Source organism: Myxocyprinus asiaticus, chromosome 5 (assembly GCF_019703515.2).
Source record: "Myxocyprinus asiaticus isolate MX2 ecotype Aquarium Trade chromosome 5, UBuf_Myxa_2, whole genome shotgun sequence".
Classification (NCBI taxonomy): Eukaryota; Metazoa; Chordata; class Actinopteri; order Cypriniformes; family Catostomidae; genus Myxocyprinus; species Myxocyprinus asiaticus.
The window spans coordinates 34,713,940-34,728,515 of record NC_059348.1 but is presented as its reverse complement, the minus strand read 5'-3'; the positions used below and the strand labels follow the sequence as shown (position 1 = coordinate 34,728,515).

At 37.4% G+C, this 14,576-nt stretch overlaps 1 long non-coding RNA gene across 1 annotated transcript in view; it reads right to left on the bottom strand.

Moving 5' to 3' along the window:
* Positions 1-490: 490 nt before the first annotated feature.
* The window catches only part of LOC127441433 (uncharacterized), a 114,396-nt gene continuing 100,310 nt past the window's right edge, over positions 491-14,576 (bottom strand). Inside the window, exon 3 of the long non-coding RNA XR_007897304.1 lies at positions 491-1,720. This is a non-coding gene — a long non-coding RNA (uncharacterized LOC127441433). The remainder of the gene's footprint in view (positions 1,721-14,576) is intronic.

The following is a 14,576-nucleotide window of genomic DNA, read 5'->3' as shown; positions in this document are numbered from 1 at the left end:
AACATGTTTCATGATAGAAGTGAGAGCGCACTTTTCAAAGGAATTCCATCCAATTTTTAACCTCTGACAGTCTGGGATAGCTGATACAGAGCCTCTCCACTGCAAAGGGGGAAAGCACATGACATTCGGATAAGAGGGTGGAAATTTCTGAGCAAGATGTTTAGGGAGTCAGTCTAAAATGTGTTGTGTAATGTTAACTCATCTAATTTTGTCTATTTATGGTAATGTCAATCAATCTATCCATCTATCAATCAATCTGTCTATCTATCTATCAATCAATCAAATCAATCAATCAATCAAAATCAATTAATCAGTGTTTACATTTAGCAGACGCTTCCATCCACCTACCAATCTACCTACCCATCCCTCTACCTTCCTACCAATCCATCCATCCATCCATCCAAACGTTCCTGTAGGACGGACATGCAATTGTTATCAGTCTGCAATTAGGGTAGAAAGATTTAGTTTATATGCAGTGCATTTTTATATTTGCTGAGCTTGTGACTGCCATTCACATATACAAGTAGACACACAAACTGAGACCTGTGTTCCTGCATCAGCATTTATTTCATCATTCATAATGAATTTCAGTTTGTTTACAATTCATGAAGCCCTTAGCTGTCTTTTGGCCTGAGATTCATGGTTTCTGTTACAGAAGCTGTCACATGGTGAAGGTTGCAGTCAGAGAAAGAGGATTATGAGAGAATCCACTGACGAAACAGTCTAGCCAGATTGGCCGTGCCCTCCTATAATACCCTCTCCCATCATATTAATCTAAACAAAGGCATCTCTATCCCCAACAGCAGACCTGAAGCAATTCCATTAACCCGTGCTTTTCTGAGGCTGCATTAGAAAATGCGCTGCACAAGAGAGGAACAGCCTGTATTGCACTTAAGCCATCTCGTTATATATGTACATTCTCCTAATCATCAAAACATAAGGGCATTATCATTATTGTTATCATAGATTTCAAACGCGGTCACAGATTAATATGCATATGTTAGTATTACGGCCCACTGGGGTCACACTGGTATTAAACTGTGCATATTGTGCTTAAGCTCTTAGTTTTATTAAAAATCTAATCAATTTGCTTGACAAGCACAGTTTTCTTTCCTGTGTTGAGGTATTTCCTATTGAAACAGGAAGTTTTGGCATTGGCCACAAGGTCACTGCTTCAAAGACTTGCCAGTCAGAAGTAGGTAGAGGGAGGGACATTCTCATTCTAGAGAAAATTTTATTGGACAAAATGGGGAGTGCAAGATTGTGCAAGATTTGGTCCATTTTCCAAGAAGAGACTAAAGACTGTTAATTGTGAATGTGTAAATCTTCTCAAAGTTAATATGGTCCACTTTTAGAACACTAACATGAGATGGCCTCAAAGCTAATAGATATGGACTACAAGCACCAAATCTCTAATTTTGATTAAAGTGTCTCTACTTAAGAGAAGTATATTACACATTCAGTTGCTTCTGACCCATTTAGCTTTGCAGGTGACATCACCGCCACAGTTGTGAGTGCTGTCAATGTCAGTATGACTCATGATGTTCAGCGGGTCACTGTTATCTCAGGTAAGTGGCTCGTGATCTCTGCCTCACCGCTGTACAAATTCAGTCCAATCCACTGAAGGTCAGGTTGTCCACTGGCAGGCTCTTATCGCACAGAACGGCCTCTTCAACATATTCCTCATTGGCAGGGTGAGTGACTGATACCCAGATGAATTCTAGAAAACAAGTAAACATGTGTGTGCATGACCTGAAAGTACAAAGTGACCTGTAAACAGGACTGAGTAAACAAAAACTGCCTGTATTCCCTAATACAGAATCATGTAATTTAACAATGATGAATGGCCAGCTGCACTTTATGTGATTACTGTCATAGTCAGCAGAACAAAACATGTCAGACGTCAGAGTTTAGAATGTATGAATATAATCAAATTAAGATTAAAATAATTTTTCATCTGTAAATTGTCACATGCAAATCTATACAAAAAAAATCTCTAACATTAATATGGAAAACAGGGCAGAGAGATGGAGAGATATAACAGGGCTGAAGTGAACTGCGGGAAGCAGATTTTAGTCATTCATTTTTTTTGGAGATGAGAGAAACTCAATAAAAAAGATGGTGTGGACTGGCCAACGGCCAGCAAAGGGAATCATCACATAACCATTGCAATATGCTTTATATAGACTAATACAGACTCTCTCTCTCTCTCTGTGTATACCAACATCACAAAGCACCCACCACAACTGATGAAGGAATTCTAGATATTCAACAGTATCTTAAGATCTACAAACGACTCCGTAAAACCCATTCACATTAGTGTAATTCATGAATTCAACAAGCCAGACCATTTAACAAAGCAATTCCAATAACTTTCTGCAATACATATCGTTCTATACTGAAAGTGCCATTAATGAGAACAGCCTAACAGTGGGGAGCATCTGTAGCTGGGTTTCCATGGAAATGTTTCACATTTTTTAAACCCATTTCTAAAAATCTGACTACAAATTTTAAAATACAAATCATTGTGCATTTCCATCCACTACGTATGCGCAATGCATTATCATGAGGGAGCCGCCTTGTCATGATGAAGCAGCTGAATGACCTTGCTGAGTAATTTGCAGGATTGGAGCATCTGTACCTTGTTTTATTAAATGCTGCCAGGAGACGTGGCAGAATAAGTGTAATATCTGATATCATGAGGGCTGAAATGGCTGCGACGCCCATACGCCACCATCGTCCACATACCTGGGAGTGCGTGCTCTCAAAACTGTTCTGGCGGATTGTGAGGACCCACTTAAATGACCAGCTGTGGCTAAAACACTTCCAAATGTCAAAGGCTATGTTCAAAGAGTTGTGTGCCAAGGTCGGACATTTCGTTGGGCCAGTCACATCAAGCTATCACGCACTCATAACACATGCACAAATGGTCAAGAAACATCGTTTTGCACAAAAAAAAAAAAACAGTTAACGTACATTTTAACTTATGTGAAACTCTAGAAAATCCACAATGCCGAGCGCATTACATTTTAATTTGAGAGTTTATTCACATATGGAGCATTTCTATTCAGGATTTCTGATGTGTAATTCCAAAATGCATTGGATTTTAAAATAGTTGGATTGAAACCCAGCTTGTGTGTGTCTATTTTACATTTTGAGAGAAAGTGGCTTATGCTTTGTGTACACATGCCCTGCGCTTCTCAACAACCATGTATAACATGACATTTCCCACCTTCTTCATGATCAGATTAGCAAAAAAAAAAAAAAAGTATGCTACATCAATTCCAAAGAACATTAACAGTCAGACTAACTTTCAGAAAGTTACACTTTCTTCAGACAGAGGAAATCTTGACATTTTCATTGCAAACTAAAATGAACTTATGACATCGAGCACCATGGGCTCTAACAGGTGCAATAGCAAATAAAAAATAAAAATTCAATTAAAAAAATAAAACAATAAAAAATGACTGCACAATCCAAGAGAAAATTATATCAACCCTTTCCTCTCTCATGTCTCCCAAAATCTCCATTTATGGAAAGTCAAACAGTGAACAGGTCAAAGCCGTTACACTGATACTGCTCATTTCACTTTCCAAATTTCTTTATAGACACTCTGCTACTTTCATCTCACCTTCAGTTCACTGCTGAGCAAACGAAGCATCAAGGATCTGAAGTGTGAATTCATTCCATATCACAGTTTTATGACCATCTCATCTTTATGTAGAAAGACCCATCCATCCCCACTCCTTTTTAGGGTGTGAGAATGAGCCATTCAGGGAGGTTAACGAGGGCTTAATATCAGTAATGAGAAAGTGTGTGTCAATTCAGCCAAGAATGAAGAGTTCTAGTGCACCCTAATAGTGACTGACAAATGCTGAATGGTTTTTCCAAATTTTATTTATGGTCTTTTTAGCCTTTATTTTTAAGACAGTCGAGAAAAGATTAGAGACAGAGGGGGAATGGGATTGGGACATAAGTCTGGACTTGAAACTAGGTCCACTCTGTGGTTCTTCAGCTCTTTATGTCACAAGCGTTACCCACTGCACAACAGCTCTGACTACGGCATAGAAGAAAACCTCAAACAGATTTACACCTTCATAGTTCAGATTCTGCAAATTCTGCTCTCATTTGTAAAATATGCAAGTGCAGCATAGTCTGTACTAGCACTCCTAAAAGAGACGATAAAGTGATAAAGCAGCAGAAATAGAGGGAAGTAGTGACCAAACCATGAGGAGGGTCCTAAATTTCTCTTGTAAAAATTCCATATTTAAAATTATTCCAAGAAGGATTTTTCCAAGAATTCCTCTACGTAATTTGACAGAACGTACTGAAACAGACCGGGCGACCGCAGTGTCTGGTTAACAGAGGGTCTACTTTAAAAAAAGACAGCAGTCAAGATGTGCTCTTGCAGTAACTGATCCAGATCATCTGCTTATTTTCATTTCAGGCTTTAAGACATTACTCCACATTTGTGTGATAATCACGGCACTGACCTGAAATGCTCCACTGCCGCAGAATATTTTATAATCCATTACAGCACAGCACAGTAGAGCCTGTCCAGCTGTAGCACAGACACACTGTTGCTCAAGTTTCACAGTAAACGTATGCAAGAGAATTCCCTACAGAAGACTGTACAATGTTCTCAGATTCAGTTTTCTTTGGGCTTGTGCTTCCTGTCAAATTAAGTCAAGATGGATTCAGCAGCTTAAAATTTTTCAGTTAAACGTAGTTATGGATCATGTCAGACAACTGAGTTACAGTCATGTGAAAAAGAAAGTACACCCTCCTTGAATTCTATGGTTTTATGTATCAGGACATCATAAAAATCATCTGGTCCTTAGCAGGTCTTAAAATTAGGTAAATACAACCTCAGATGAACAACAACACATGAAATATTACATCGTGTCATGATTTATTTAACAAAAATAAAGCCAAAATGGAGAAGCCATGAGTGAAAAACTAAAAGAACACCCTTACTGCTTCCATAGGATTTAAGAGGCTAAGTAGTAGCCAGGCGCTGCTAATCAAATGCCCTTGATTAACTGATCATCAGCAAGTGTGACCACCTCTATAAAAGCCGAAGTTTTAGCAGTTTGCTGGTCTGGAGCATTGAGGTGTGTGTTAACACAATGCCAAGGAGGAAATACATCAGCAATGGTCTTAGAGAAGCAATTGTTGCTGCCCATCAATCTGGGAAGGGTTATAAGGCCACTTCCAAACAATTTAAAGTCCATCATTCTACAGGGAGAAAGATTATTCACAAGTGGAAAACATTCAAGACAGTTGCCAATCTTCCCAGGAGTGGACATCACAAACACCTCATACCAACAGTCAAGCACGGTGGTGGAAGGGTGATGATTTGGGCTTGTTTTGCAGCCACAGGACCTGGGCACCTTGCAGTCATTGAGTCGACCATGAACTCCTTTGTATACCAAAGTATTCTAGAGTCAAATGTGAGGCCATCTGTCCAACAGCTAAAGCTTGGCCGAAATTGGGTCATGTAACAGGACAATGAACCCAAGCACACCAGCAAATCTACAACAGAATAGCTGAAAAAGAAAAGAATCAAGGTGTTGCAATGTTCCAGTCAAAGTCCAGACCTCAACCCGATTGAAATGCTGTGGCGGGACCTTAAAAGAGCTGTGCATAAACAAATGCCCGCAAACCTCAATGAACTGAAGTAACGTTGTAAAGAAGAGTGGGCCAAAATTCCTCCACAATGATGTGAGAGACTGATAAAGTCATACAGAAAATGAGTACTTACAGTTATTGCTGCTAAAGGTGGTTCTACAAGCTATTGAATCATAAGGTGTACTTAGTTTTTCACACATGGCTTCTCCATTTTGGCTTTATTTTTGTTAAATCATGACACGGTGTAATATGTCATGTTTTGTTGTTCATCTGAGGTTTTATTTACATAATTTTAAGACCTGCTAAGGACCAGATGATTTTTATTATGTCCTGATACGTAAAACCATAGAATTCAAGGAGGGTGTACTTTCTTTTTCACATGACTGTATATACACTCTTAATATTAAATAATAGAGCCTTCAACCTCTTCAATATCAACCAAGTTGGAAAATGCATCTGGCTGCATGAAAATCCCTCAAATTTTCATGGTGTGCATAAGACCGTCTTGTATCATTAAAATTCACATAGGCCTAATTCACAACGAAATACGCCATTGTTATTGCTTTCATGACTATATTTTATAGCTGTTCCAATAACTACAGAACGATATAGAGGAAAGTTGTGATAGTAGCGAGCTAAAGCAGTGTGTAAAATACACACACACACACACACACACACACATATATATATATATATATATATAAATAAATTACTGTGCAAATGTCGTAGACACATAAGATTTAAAATAATTTAAAATTGTTATTTATATCTTCAGCTTTAGTGTGTCATTAGGAAATATAAATTTTAGACTCCCAAACATTCCTTTTGCAAATAGAATAGAAGAACAGGGAGCCCTGCAACAGATGGCATGACCCCCACAGAGCCAATTGAGACAGCCTCTGTTGAGACACCAGATTGAGGTGCGGTTACTCACCTCAATCTGGGTGGAGGAGGACAAGTCTCAGTTGCCTCCGCTTCTGAGACAGTCAATCTGCGCATCTTATCACATGGCTCGTTGTGCATGACACTGCGAGACTCCCAGCACGTGGAGGCTCGTGCTACTCTCTGCGACACACGCACAATTTACCACGCACCCCACTGAGAGTGAGAACCACTAATCGTGACCACGAGGAGGTTACCCCATGTGACGCTACCCTCCCTAGCAACCGGGCCAATTTGGTTGCTTGGGAGACTTGGCTGGAGTCACTCAGCACACCCTGGATTCGAACTCGTGACTCCAGGGGTGGTAGTCAGCGTCAACACTCACTGTGCTACCCAGGCCCCCCTGGGCTACTATTTAATATTTTTGCCGACTTCTCAGCTGCATCGTTTTGTCATTTCCCGATATTGTTGAACATCGCCTTTTAATGAGCGTAGATATCAGTATCTGGATATTTGTCAGATATCCTCGATATCTGATTACATAGTCCTATTGCCCAGACTTAGCTCGCAGAGTTGCAGTAATGCACTTAAACATTAAAATAGACTTCACAATTCCATGAAAATGCCTCTCTTAGTGAAGTATTTATGTAAACTCAATCATTTATGTATAAAGTGAACATTATGGTTTATCAAAATATTGGACTTAAAGCTGAAGTATGTAATTTCTGCGACACTAGCGCCACCAAAGGGAATAGCAAAAATAAACTTTGCTTTCAAAACAGCTTTCTGAATACGCTGCCATTGGTCAAACAAAGAGATAGTCCCGCTCCCAACTCACACCATTGGTTGAGTATTGTTGTTGGGGTGGGTCTAAGCGGGCCACTCTAAACAAACAGAGAAATTTTCAAAGCGCCACAGAAAAGAGTGCTTACAGTTTGAGAAAATGTACCTATGAATGGCTTACTAATAGCTGTCTCTGCATATTAAGCTTGGATAGGAGACAGTATTTTAACATAGAAAAAGTTACATACATCAGCTTTAAGGTGTAAATGCAGCCTTATAGACCTGCTACTGTCTAGTATGCCATCAAAATGAATCAATATCAACATAAACAACAACAACAAGAAAACTAGAAAACAACTCAATGGTCTTGGCTGGATAACTTTTGTAGCTTTAAAAAAAAAAAAAAAAAAAAAAAAGAAAAGAAAAACAATCATACAGTGAAGACCAGTAATTTAGTTGTTTTGTTAAATTTAGTTCATTACTTTTTTCAATTTCTGAATGTTTACTTGATAACATTCAATTCACTTGATACTGCTGTTAAAAGCACTGTTTTCTTCATTTGTATCTTTGTCCTATTGCTTTTTTATTTGTTCTATTGCTTGTAATTAGTTGTTTTGTTCTTAATTTAGTACAGACTATTTACTTGACTTCAGTAACTACTTGTGAACTTGAAACAAATGTTTACTAAAATTAATTAGTATTATTTTGTTGTGGTTACAAAATTTGGTATTGACAATATTCAAATTGCTTTCATATGCAAGCAAAATATACATTATAACTGAAATATCCCCAAATTAAATTGACTCAAATCGAACCCAAATCGAGAGCTTGTGAATCAGAGTCTAATTGAAAAAGGAAATCTGTATCAATACCTAGCCCTACTCACCCCATGTCATTTCAAACCTGTTTTATATTCTGTCATCAACTAAATAAAACAGGAGATAGTAGGCAGAATATTTGTAAGTTCTTTTTTTATTTTTTAAGTTTTTACATACAAGGAAAGTGGATTGTGATACGGTATACCACCAAGCAATATTAAAGTTCAAAGAGCAGCGATAAAGTATCATTAGGCAATCCATACAACAAGCGCTATATTCCAAGTCTTTTAAATACAATGTGTTGAACTGACAGAAATTTATGTCATTGTTTACTGAAAATCTTCCCTCTGTCCTAGCTCTTAAATCTTAAATGTTGTTGTGTTTTTCAAACTTGATCTCATGACACGTGACAATCAATGGTATGCGGTCAACGACAGGTCTAAAGTCCCCATTTTTAACTGAAAACAAGCACAAAAGTGATTTGAGAGCTTTGACGAAAGTGAACATCCGTAACAAATGGCTAAAATGGTAGTCCTTTCCTTAAAGCTATTAAATGGCTTCAGATAATTTGGAATATTGGGCACAGGATCTATGGACTACTTTTATAGTTACCATTCACCATCCACTGTAAGACAAAAAGCAGAGACATTCTGCCTAACATCTCATTTTGCGTTTCACTGAAGAAAGAAAATACAGAGTATAAAAATGACACGAGGGCTAATAAATAATGAAAAACGTTCCCTGACTTGAGAACAATGAGAACTTGATTCCTCCATCTTCCATTTATCTTGGTTACAAACTACTTTAAAGTTATGCAGTTCCTGAAATCAGAGACAGACAGTGCAAGTTTCCATTTAATCTCCAAGTTTTTGTTGTTGTCACCATAGACTTCCATCTGTATGCAAATCCACCAGCTCTCAAAAACAAAACAGTACTCCGAACCCCAGCAGAGACTTTCAGTTATTTCTTAACGTCAGCCCGTTATTTCCCAACAGATTCCTGCATGAGTGGAGTGATAACACTAATGTTTGCTGGTGTTTGGGTTTGTCTGTTCAGGAGGATCACTGAGATTGGCTTTTCAAGAGCCACGACTGTTACCTAGCAGCGCAGTCTGAATGAGATTACTACAGATCTGCCAGCACTATCAGAAAGAGAAGCTTTTTCTGTTGGCGAGATAACTCAACACTGATCCCTACAACACTCTTGTGTCTCACCTATCTCTGTCACTCATTATGGTTCATATCTGGGTGGAGTGCACTTCCTGCTTTTATCTTCCAACAAAGCACAGGCCATCCACAGCACAGTCATCATTTACCCACACTTCTTTTTGTCCAAGCCAATATGACTTGTTTTCTTTGGTGAAACAGTAAAGGAGAAGTTTAAAAGAATGTCTAAATTGCTCTTTTCCATACAGTGAAATTGAGTGGGGACCAGGGGCGATATATCGATTTTATTGAAATATGCAAATGTACATATCGCAAAATGCATACCGCAAGGGCTTGGGAGGATGTCCTGAAAGTTCAATAAATAAACTTCAATTGGTTCAAAATGTAGAACCAAGAAATATGATCATCTTAGCCCCATTTTATCGTCTTATTTCATATTAATTTTAAAATTCTGTAAACTATGTACAAAGCTTTGAATGGTCTAATTCCCCAGTACTTATGTGACCTTCTACCATGCTATATTCCATCGTGTTCATTCCGATCTCAAAATTCTGGCCTGTTAATAGTACCTAGAATATCTAAATCCACAAAAGGAGGTAGATCCTTTTCCTATTTGGCTCCTAAACTATGGAATAGTCTTCCTAACACTTTTCAGGACTCAGACACACTATTTAAGTTTAAGTCTAGACTAAAGACTCATCTATTTAGCCAGGCATGCACCTAATTTATCCATCAACTCATAGTTATGCTGCTTTAGTTAGGTCTGCCAGAACCCAAAACACTTCCCATAATCAAAAACTCTGCTTTAATAAATTGAATGGCATCTATGCCATTATTATTGTATTTGTTTCCAGGATGGACTTCAAAGACATTATCATTAATCCTTACAATTCATACAAAATCTTTGTTTAAACACCGGCCCTTAATATTACTTAGGTTACTAATTTTAAACCATGGCTTGCACTACACAAAAACAAAATAAAAAATAAATAAATAAATAAATACTAATATTGGCATTATATTCATAATGGGAGGGGAACTGGCCCCCAGAGTGAGCCTGGTTTCTCCCAAGGATATTTTTCTCCATTAACAAACATCTTATGGAGTTTTGTGTTCCTTGTCACAGTCGCCTTTGGCTTGCTCACTGGGGTTCTTAATACAATTATTATTTACTTATTTATTTTTATACACAATTTACAATCATATTTTAATCAAACTAAACAATGATGACTAAGACTTTATATATATATATATATATATATATATATATATATATATATATATATATATATATTACAGTTTCATTGTCTGTTAAAGCATGATTTTCTGTAAAGCTGCTTTGAAACGATGTGTGTTGTGAAAAGCGCTATACAAATAAAAATGACTTGGCTTGTGATAACAGAATGATTGGTAACACATTATAATAACTACATGGTATAAAGTATTTGTAAAGCATTAGTTTATAGTCAATTGATCATTTAAAAGTTATTGTTCCTACATTTGTTACATACAAATAGTTTATTTGTTTAAATTCACTGTAGTAAATTATTATAATTTAATAAGTTCATTTATAGGCAGTTTGATAATGTGTTTTTTTTTTTTTTACATGAACAAGGCATGAATTCATAGTAAATAAAGAAATATTTGTAATTAATTGGATTTACATTTAAATGTAATTAATGTATTTGTTACTGTTTTAGTAACACTTTCTAGTAAAGCAATTATTACTTAATATACAGGTCGTAATAAAGCATTGACTAAATGCTAACTAAGCATTTTGCGTGACCTAATCTAAATTGAGAACTGTATATGCCTAATTAAACATTTATTAATGATCTATTACTCTGAAAATAACCATCTCCACAACATCTTAATCAAAAAGACTCAAAACAGACACTAAAACTTCTTAAAAAAAAAAAAAAAAAAAAAAAGACAAAACAAAAAAGTACAGGAATAATAGTGAGAGAGGAAAATCCACAGTTCATTTTAAGAGATCCTCTAATTGCTCAAACCAGGAGCAGTTCTAGGGTCAGTGGATATCCGGGGCTTATCCCAGAGACATTTATGTATGTGTCATAATACACAAGATACACTTTAAAATATGTTTAAAAGTTACATCGGCAAAGTGTCTTCATTTTTTAAAACGCGAGTTAAATCTTTCAGTTATTGCCTATTAAAATAAATAAAAATGTCACTCTGTCAAATTGAGTTGAATTGAAAACTTTTCACATCTACTACCTGCTTTATTCCACCACTATAGACATGCATCCTCAATCATCCTTAATAATGCTCACTGCTATAACTTGTAATCAAACTCATTGAGCATGTTTAAAACCTACAAATCTAGAGCCATGACACCAAGCTGTTATTGCTTGTCTAATTAGGAAGCTGCCTACAGAACATCCTCTGATTATCATACTCATCAACAAAAATGCATGACCACAAAGTGAGAATACCAGACATTCCAAGATGTTACATTTACAAACAAAAGTAATGGTCCCACTTTATATTAGGTGTCCTTAGCAACTATGTACTTAAGCATGTGATAGAATTTACTTATTAGGTACAAATTAGTTGTTGCATTATAATTACATTTAAAGTACCCTCAAATAACCTTACCTTACCCCTAAGCCAAACCCAACCCTTATCCTAAAACCTAACTCAAAACCCTAACCCTATACTTCTTAACCTACCCGTTCCTTAACCTCAGTAGCAGCAGATGTGAATCTTGTGAGGATTTTGCAGAGCAAAATGTAGTTACACAGTAAATACATAATATTGTATGTATTTAATGTAAGTACACAATAGTAAAAGACACCAAAGTAAAAAGTGTGACCAAAGTAACAACACAGGTAAAGTTCAACATGTGCACTGCTACAACAATTGAAAGCAGGAAAATCAGTCCATTTCTGTTTCATATTCTATTCTGTTGATGTTGTGTCTCCGTCTCACTTTTTTGTCTCTGTCTCTCACTTTTCTTTTGCATCAAGCTTGACTGGCCACACTCTAGTCCTGGTAGAACAGCGATAATTTATTCAGTCTAGCACTGTAAATATACCTCACATCTCCTCTGAAGTCTCTGCACCATTCCTATGCTGTCCCTGCCTCATGAAGTCTTGTCCTGGCTCTGCTTTCCCTCTTCTCTCCACTGCTTTTTCTTCTCATCATAACATTTCTCCTTTCCATTTTTGTTGGCTGCTCTCCTTTTCTCTCTCCATTTATTTCTTCTCTCTTCTTCCATCCACACCTGTCATCTTCTCCCTAATCTAACGTCTTCATTCCTCCTCTCTTGTTTCTTTTTAATGTCCTCCCTTTGTCTTCTCCATACATTTTTCCACACATTTTACCTTTCTTCCCTCCACTCCATTTCTCCTTTCTCCTCCCCTCTCTCCACTCCTTTTGCTCACTATCCCTTAACACTCTTCTCCTCTTCTGGTGTGCTCACTTCACTACCCTGTTCTTTTTCATCTGCACTGAATTTTATTTTCGTGGTAATGCTTTACAATAAGGTTGAATTTGTTAACATTAGTTAGTGCAATAGTTAACATAAGCTAACAACGAAAAATACTTTTACAACATTTATTATTCTTGGTAAATGTTAATTTTTACATATACTAATACATTACAAACTAACATGAACAAAAAATTAACAATAGTATTTCGATCAATTAACATTTACAAAGATTAATAAATGCTGTAAAAACATTATTTATTGTTAGTTCATTGTTAATGCATTAACTAATGTTAACAAATAAAACATTATTGTAAAGTGGTTTTTATCTGCCTTTCTCCTCCCTCCATCCCATTTCTGTCTGAGTCTGGTTCTCTATTGCTTTGATGGTGGTAGAATAAGACTGTATCGTCTTGATTTAATTTGGGCAAATCTGTCTATCACCTTCTCCTGGTCAACAGCAGCCAAATGCTCATTCTCAATGGACATCACTGCCAGGCGGTTAAGCCTGTATTGGTCCATTGTGTTTCTTAACCATGTATGCAGTCGAAGCAAGGCACTAAATGAATGTTCATAGCTGCAACTACTAACTGGGATTGTCAGTGCTACTTGAAATACTGAACTCAGTGTGGGGGTCAGTATCTAACAGCTTGAACACACTGACTACGTCAAGTCATGTGTGTGACTATGACTTTCTCCTTCCTTCTGTTCAAGAAGTTTTTTGCGACCCAGGAGCTCCTCTGACTGCAACTCTATTTTATAATGTGTGGCAAGAATCTTGAGGGATTCATCATCAAGAAAGGTGTCTGATGATCACATTGGCAGGCTTGAATGCCCTCCATAAGATCTACTCCTACTCCCGAGAAACAATTGTCAATCACCTTGCATCATTCGGTCAAGGCAAGGGTAGTACAATGTACACCTGAAGTCATTTGAAGAACTGATTTCTGAGGTTGTCCTACATGCTGTCTCCACCACATAATCATCCAGCCTCTTCTGTTTCCATCTTAAACCTACAGAAGGCTCTGGAATGTTATTTGCCTCACACAAGGCCTTTGCATGTATGGCACAGCACAAGATTTAATTCATGTGCACAGAAGTGAAGGTATACTGCTTCTGGATGATGTACTCTGAAACGGGCCTGTACGCCCCCCACACCTCCACTCATGACTGAAGCACCGTCATATGCTTGTGCAACACACAATTGGTCAATTTTATGTGACTGCAGTGTTTGCTCTATTGCATCAGTGATGGACTGTGCATCAAAACCAACCAGTTCGTAGAGACCAAGGAAATTTTCCTTGACTCTGCCCTCAGGTGTAACATAATGCACACATACTGCCAGTTGTTCAGAGTGCCTGTCCCATCTGCCATCAGAGCATACATGTTTGAAATTCTCATTTCTTTTACCATGTTTTCTTTGACCTCCTCTGAAATACATGCAATCATTTCATTTTGCGATGAGTGAGACAGGTAGGTAGCATTGGACGGAGGAGCATTGTACCGCTGTAGAAATGGGTCAAGCTGTGTGAGAAGATTCATGCACTCAAGAAAGTTGCCCTGATTTTGACTCTGGCTCTGTTCATCATGCCCACGGAATGTGATCCTCTGCTTCCCCAGAAATGACGTCAAAGCAACAACACGATGGATGTATTCACGTCTCTCAGTTATTTCTCCTACACTGGCACTATGCAGCTGTTCTGCAATATCGCCATGTGTTTGAGTTGTTTTGTAGCTCTTCCAGCATGTCATGGAAGCCTTATGAAGGCTACTATTTTTCATGCTCCTTGAATGATTCTAAAGACCTGCACTTGTTAATGCATCTTTGTAGTTTCTAATATGATG